General features: G+C 36.0%; 1 non-coding gene across 1 annotated transcript; it reads right to left on the bottom strand.

Moving 5' to 3' along the window:
- Window positions 1-1,155: 1,155 nt before the first annotated feature.
- LOC113851771 lies at window positions 1,156-1,262 on the bottom strand. Its single transcript, XR_003502336.1, has one exon. It is a non-coding gene; the product is annotated as a small nucleolar RNA R71 (small nucleolar RNA).
- Window positions 1,263-7,312: the final 6,050 nt, after the last annotated feature.

Genomic DNA, 7,312 nt, shown 5'->3' with positions numbered 1-7,312 from the left:
GTACCTATCCATATTTGACATTCTTATGAAGTAAATTCCTAACTATTTCCATTCCTATCTTAATCCATCACAACTTTTATACTCTATTTTTACTGCAAGTTTAATTCTCTGTATTGTGCTGCTTTACTGCTATTATATGTTACAAATCTCATTCAAAATTCGTATGGCTCAAATGCTTATAATTATGTGAATTGATACTTGAAATATAAATTCCCTATGAAAACGATATCCTGTTCTTAAAAATTACTCATTACTTGCTGCAATACTAGTGCACTTGCTAGTGTTTAGATTGCAAACAACAAGTTTTTGGCGCCGTTGCTGGAGAATTTTATATTTCAATATCATTAGTAACAAAAAAATTGCTAGATTGAGTTCTTGATTTCTGAATTTTTCTCTTCAATTTCGTATTACATAAAAGTACTCTATTTTGCCTTACTTAGATAAGTATAGAAAATTAGTAGGTAATTTCAGCATGATTTTGCACTTCTGCATAATTCTGCAACTGCAAATTTTAATTTGATTTTTCTGTTAATTTTTTGCATCAGCTTTGTTAGTGTATATCTGACTATTGAATTTTAGTTTAACTTTGTTAACTTTTTGGTTGTATATTGAGGGAAAAACAAAAATAAAGCCACTTTGGTATTTGATCTAGACATTGACCAAATTCTAAGAAGGTTAAGAAGTGAAGCAAGATTTAAATAGATTTAAAGAGAGGAAAACGAAAGTTCTACATCAACACCTCAACCTAGTCAGATTCCACGACAAATAAAGATGGGAGAACAACCAAGACTGAGAACATTAGGGGATTATGTTGTTTCTAATCTCTAAGGATTCAGTTCTTTTATTTTGAGATCTATAATTCCGGCCAATCACTTTGAGATAAAACCTGCACTTCAAAATCTGGTACAGCAAGGCCAATTTGTTGGACACCATTCAGATGATCCAAATCTGTACATCTCTAATTTCTTGCAACTTGGTGACACAATCAGAATCAATGGGGTAAGTGAGGATGCAATCAGACTTAGATTATTCCCATTCTCATTGAGGGATAAAGCCAAGTGCTGGCTTCAAGCCCAGCCACAAGGGAGTATATCAACCTGGGCTGACCTAGTGAACAAATTCCTAATCAAGTATTTTCCTTCTTCAAAAGCTGCAAAAATTAGAGGAGAGATTACATCTTTTATTCAGCAAGAGGGAGAGCCATTGTATGAGACATGGGAAAGATACAAGGAGTTATTAAGGAAATGTCCTCATCACTGCATACCTGAGTGGATGCAACTTGAAACATTCTATAATGGAATGACTGCTGCAACTAAAACCATGATAGATGCAGCAGCTGGTGGTTCATTGAGTTCAAAAACTTTAGAAGAAGCTCTGTAAATCATAAAAATGATGGCATCTTTGATGTATCAAAATATGAATGAAAGACAAGCTGCAAGGAGAGAAGGATATGATGTAAAATCCATAGAAGCCATGTTTGCTCAAAATTAACTTCAGAATCAACAATTTTCTGAACAGCTTGCTGCCCTGACTCAACAAATAAGTAACATGCAGACTAATGTGGTTCAAAATTCACAATTGAGCTGTGATTTCTGTGGTGGCAACCATGTGAATGGAGCTTGTGATCCTACAATTATAGAACAACCTAATCAAGTCAATTATATGGGCAATTATCAAAGGCCATAGCAACCATATCCATTTGGTTTCCAGCTAAATAACAATAGAGGACAACAGTTTTCCAAGTGGAATCCATAGAATTCTAATGCAAAAGGAAATACAGCTACTGCATCTTTCCAAAGTGCAGCTCCTCAAGTCCAGCAACAATATTTTCAAGGAAGTTCTTCTCCACAATTTCAGAAAAACCAAGGGTATTCAAATTCAAGACCCTTAAGTGAGAAAGTGAATGAAATTGAAGAAACACTACTGCAGTTCATGAAGGTGACAGAAACGAATTTTAAAAATCAAGAAAGTTCTATAAAGAAGCTAGAAACACAAATTGGGTAGTTGGCTAAGCAACTGGCCAATAGGGATGGAGGAAGGTTTCCTAGCAGCACAATAGTGAACCCAAAGGAGCAATGCCAAGCTATAACCACTCGAAGTGAAGCAGTGGTTTCCAGCCCAAGAAAGAAAAATGAAGTCACCAATTCGAAGGATGAAAGTGAGCTGAAGCAAGAAGATTTTGAAAGTGGAAAATATACTATGTTAAAGAGAGGAGATGATGAAGAAAACGGCAATAACAAGCAAGAAAATAGGGGAAAGAAGCAAAGATTTGAGCAGGCCTATTAATGAAGAGCAGTACAAGAGATTACCTTTTCCAAAAAGAGTACAAGATCCTAGACAAGAAAAGCAGTTTGAAAGGTTCATTGATGTATTCAAAAAGCTCCAAATTAATATACCATTTACAGAGGCATTAGAACAAATGCCCTCTTATGCAAAGTTTATGAAAGAGCTCTTGTCTAAAAAAAGGAAGCTGGACATGGAAAAATTGGTACCACTAACTAAAGAGTGCAGTGCCATTTTGCAGAGAAAATTGCCTAAAAGGTTGAAAGATCCAAGATCATTCAGCATACCCTGCTCCATTGGAAATTGCACAATTTGAAAAGCTTTGTGTGACTTGGGAGCCAGCATAAATTTGAAGCCTTTAGCCATTATGAAGAAGTTAGGAATTGGCTGACAGATCATATACATATCCTTATGGAGTAGTTGAAGATCTTTTAGTCAAAGTGGACAAATTTATATTCCCTGCAGACTTTGTTATACTAGATATGGAGGTAGATGTTGATATCCCTCTCATTCTAGGAAGACCATTCTTAGCAACAGGGAGAGCCTTGATAGATGTGTAAAAAGGTGAATTGATGCGGAGAGTACAAGAAGATAAAGTCATTTTTAATGTATTTGAGGCCATAAAACACCTAAGTGATGATATGAGCTGTATGAAGATTGATGTAATAGAAGTTGTGATACCACTTTCTTTTGAAAAAAATGATGAAAGTGCAGTCTTGAAAAGCACATTAGCTGCAGCGAAATGTAATATTCAGGAAGAGCAAGATGAGAAAGTAAAAGAACATTCTGCAGTTAGATTCCCTTCCCTATATGAACAATGAAATAAATCAACTCAAGGAAGAACTACATCAAGAAGAAGAAAAAAGAAGGAATCCAAAGTGGAGCTCAAGCAATTACCCTCTCATTTGAGGTATGTGTTTCTTGAAAATGGCCACAACAAACCTGTAATAATAAATAGCAATCTGCAGAAAGACCAAGAAGAAAAGCTCTTGAGAGTGTTAAGAAAGCACAAAATTGCACTAGGATGGCATATTTCAGATTTGAAAGGTATAGATCCATCTTTCTGCATGTACATAATTTTATTTGAGGAGAATTGCAAGCCTGTTGTCCAACCTCAAAGAAGACTCAACCCAACTATGAAAGAGGTAGTGAGGCAAGAAGTGATTAAACTACTTGATGCAGGAGTTATTTATCCAATTTCAGATAGTTCATTGGTGAGTCTGGTTCATGTGCTGCCTAAGAAAGGAGGCATAACTGTTGTTCCAAATGAAAAAAATGAATTAATACCTACTAGGACAGTAACCGGATGGTGAATGTGTATAGATTATAAGAAGTTGAATGATGCATCAAGGAAATATCATTTTCCTCTTCCATTTGCTGACCAAATGCTAAAGAGATTGGCTGGATTTGATTACTATTGTTTCCTAGATGGATATTCTGGTTACAACCAGATTGCAGTTGACCCAAGAGACCAAGAAAAGACGACATTCACTTGTCCTTTTGGAGTTTTTGCATATAGGAGGATGCCATTTGGGTTGTACAATGCTCCAGCTACTTTTCAAAGGTGTATACTATCCATTTTTTCTGATATGATTGAAAGAATTATAGAAGTTTTTATGGATGATTTTTCTGTATTTGGTAATTCTTTTGATCAGTGTCTAGCTAATCTATCTCTTGTTTTGCAGCGTTGCCAAGACTCAAACCTTGTGTTAAATTGAGAAAAGTGCCATTTTATGGTACAAGAAGGGATAGTCTGAGGCCATAAGATTTCAGCAAGGGGGATGGAAGTGGATCCTGCAAAAGTTGAAGTAATAGAAAAGATGCCTCCACCTGTCAATGTTAGAGGAGTAAGAAGCTTTTTGGGACATGCTGGATTCTATCATAGGTTCATTAAAGACTTCTCTAAAATTGTAAAGCCATTGAGTGAGTTGCTGAGTAAGGATGTAGAATTCAATTTTGATGATAAGTGTTTAACAGCTTTTAATACTTTGAAAGGAAAGTTAATTTCTGCACCTGTACTTGTCAAACAAGATTAGGAATTACCTTTTGAGTTGATGTGTGATGCTAGTGATGTAGCTATAGGAGTAGTTTTAGGCCAAAGAAAAGACAAGAAACTGCATGTTATTCATTATGCTAGTCAAGTTCTTAACCCTGCACAAATCAATTATACTACTACTGAAAAAGAACTCTTGGCTATAGTTTTTGCATTTGATAAGTTTCGGTCTTACTTGATAGGGTCAAAGGTTATAGTTTACACTGACCATGCTGCTCTTAAGTACCTTTTGTCAAAACAGGATGCAAAGCCCAGGTTATTAAGATGGATCCTTCTTCTTCAAGAATTCGAGTTAGAAATCAAAGACAAGAAAGGGAAAGAGAATGGTGTTGCTGACCACTTGTCAAGATTACCACTTGAAGCCATACCATTTGAAGTGGAACAAATAAAAGAAGAATTTCTAGATGAAAGCCTATTCAAGATTGAATCACAGCCCTGGTTTGCTGATATGGCCAACTTCAAAGCTACACATCATGTTCCAAATTGGATGAATTGGCAGCAGAGAAAGAAATTCTTCCATGACAGCAAGTATTATATTTAGGAAGATCCACTGCTATTCAAAATTGGAATAGATGGGCTGTTGATAAGGTGTATACCAGAGGAGGAGCAGGAAGATGTTTTATGGCATTGTCATAGCTCAGAATATGGAGGACATCATGGAAGCTCAAGGACAGCAGTCAAGGTCCTGCAATCTAGTCTTTTCTGGCCAACTTTGTTCAAAGATGCTAAGAACTATGTGGAAAGGTGTGATAGATGCCAGAGAATCAGGAATATATCTAGGAAACATGAGATGCCATTGCAAAACATACTTGAAGTAGAACTGTTTGACATGTAGGGAATAGACTTCATGGGTCCTTTCCCCAGTTTATTTTCAAATGAGTACATGCTAGTAGCAGTGGACTATGTGTCTGAATGGGTGGAAGCAATTCCTACCAGATCCAATGATGCAAAGACTGTTATTTCATTTATCAAAACAAACATTTTCTCAAGATTTGGAGTGCCCAGAATTCTGATAAGTGATGGAGGAAGCTATTTCTGCAACAAATATCTAGAATTAGTCCTAGAGAAGTATAGAGTGAAGCATAGAATAGCCACACCCTACCACCCTCAAACAAGTGGTCAAGTGGAGGTTTTCAACAAAGAAATAAAGCAGATTTTGGAGAAGGTAGTAAGTAGTTCAAGGAAGGACTAGTCCAAGAAAGTGGATGATGCTTTATGGGCATACAGGACAACCTTCAAGACACCAATTGGCATGTCTCCTTATCAACTAGTGTATGGGAAAGCCTGCCATTTACCAGTGGAGCTAGAACATAAAGCCTTTTGGGCTGTAAAATGATTGAATTTTGATCAAGTTAGTGTAGGAAACAAAAGACTGTTACAGCTACATGAATTAGATGAGTTCAGACTCAATGCATATGAAAATGCCAAAATATACAAGGAAAGGACCAAAAAGCTGCATGACAGATTCATTCTGAAAAGGGATATCAAACCTGGCCAATCTGTGTTACTTTTCAATTCAAGGTTAAGATTGTTTCCAGGGAAGTTAAAATCTAAGTGGTCTGGACCTTTTGTGGTGAAAGAGGTATTTTCATATGGTGCTGTACTAATAGTAGATCCAAAGGATGGCAGAGAGTTCAAGGTGAATGGACAAAGACTAAAAATCTACTTTGGAGGTCAACTTGAGAAAGCCCAAGTATGCTTGAAATTGGTTCCACTTGAGTGAGGAACAACTAATGTCAAGCTAGTGACATTAAAGAAGTGCTTTGTGAGAGGCAACTCACATTTCTAACTCATTTTAAGCTTTTTGTTTGTTTTAGGAGTTTGCATTTCATATTCTGTAATTTCTGCAATTTGTAATTCTACATATTCAATTTTTATAATTCCCTGCAAGTTCTGTTGCATCTGTTTTCTGAAGTGAATCTAATAGTTGATTAGAGATTTGATGTAGTGAATGTGTATTTGAAGGTTTAAAATTCTGCATAATTAGATTTTACAACTTTCTGAATTTCTACAATTTGATTCTGCAGCATATCTCTGCTGAAGTGAATTTGGTACTTGATTTGAGATTCAATGTTTAGAATGTGTATCTGCAGATTTAGAAATCTGTATACTGATGTTTTACAATTTTATGTAAGATCTGCAAATATGTTACTGCATCTGATTTTCTGAATTGAATCTGATAAATAAGTAGAGATTTGGAATTGAGAGAAGTAAATTGAAGAATTAGAGTGTGAGAAGTAAGTTAATTGAGGTTTTAGAGGTATTTGATTAATGAAAGGAGTCCCTATTTTGCAGGAAATGAGCTAAGCAGAGAATACATTTTGAGGATCTCTGCTGGAACAATCACTTTTACTGACAAAAGTGATCACGCAGAAGCATCAAGGTAGACACGCTCCTTTGGAACACTCACTCTCACTGATGAGAGTGATTACGCAGAGACAGATGGAAAAATTAACTCTCTAGAACACTTCCTTTTTCTGGCAAAAGTGGCTACGCACAGGTAAGTAAACTTTCAATCTTTGGACGTTACTCCTTTTATTCAAAAAAGTTGACACGAGGCTGTGCGTTATCACTTTGCCTAGCAATAGTGATAACGCGCTACACACTGAAAAATCAACTCTCTGGAACACTCACTCTGCTCAAAAATAGTGATGACGCCGGAACCATGTAATGATGCAACGTTCATTTTTTATTTTAAAAGCAGTCACGTGCCTAGCGTAACTATATATACTATCCTCTGTGTGTCGACAAACAACAAGAAGTTTTCTTTCACTCATTTCTGCATCATTCCCACCAGGTACGCAATTCTATTCTTTCTGAAATAATGGATTAGGGTTTTTCTATGTATTGATTTGGGAAAAATGTATGAGGGGGGTCATGAGCCACTGTTATGATGATTTTTGATTCAATGATAGAATAAACAAATTGCTGAATAAGTGTTTATTATCATTCATGATATTTTTAAGGAAGTCGAAC

Source organism: Abrus precatorius, unplaced genomic scaffold (genome assembly GCF_003935025.1).
Source record: "Abrus precatorius isolate BTA unplaced genomic scaffold, Abrus_2018 Scaffold9, whole genome shotgun sequence".
Lineage (NCBI taxonomy): Eukaryota > Viridiplantae > Streptophyta > Magnoliopsida > Fabales > Fabaceae > Abrus > Abrus precatorius.
Note: the sequence above shows the minus strand (reverse complement) of the source record. Positions and strands in the feature narration are given on the sequence as shown.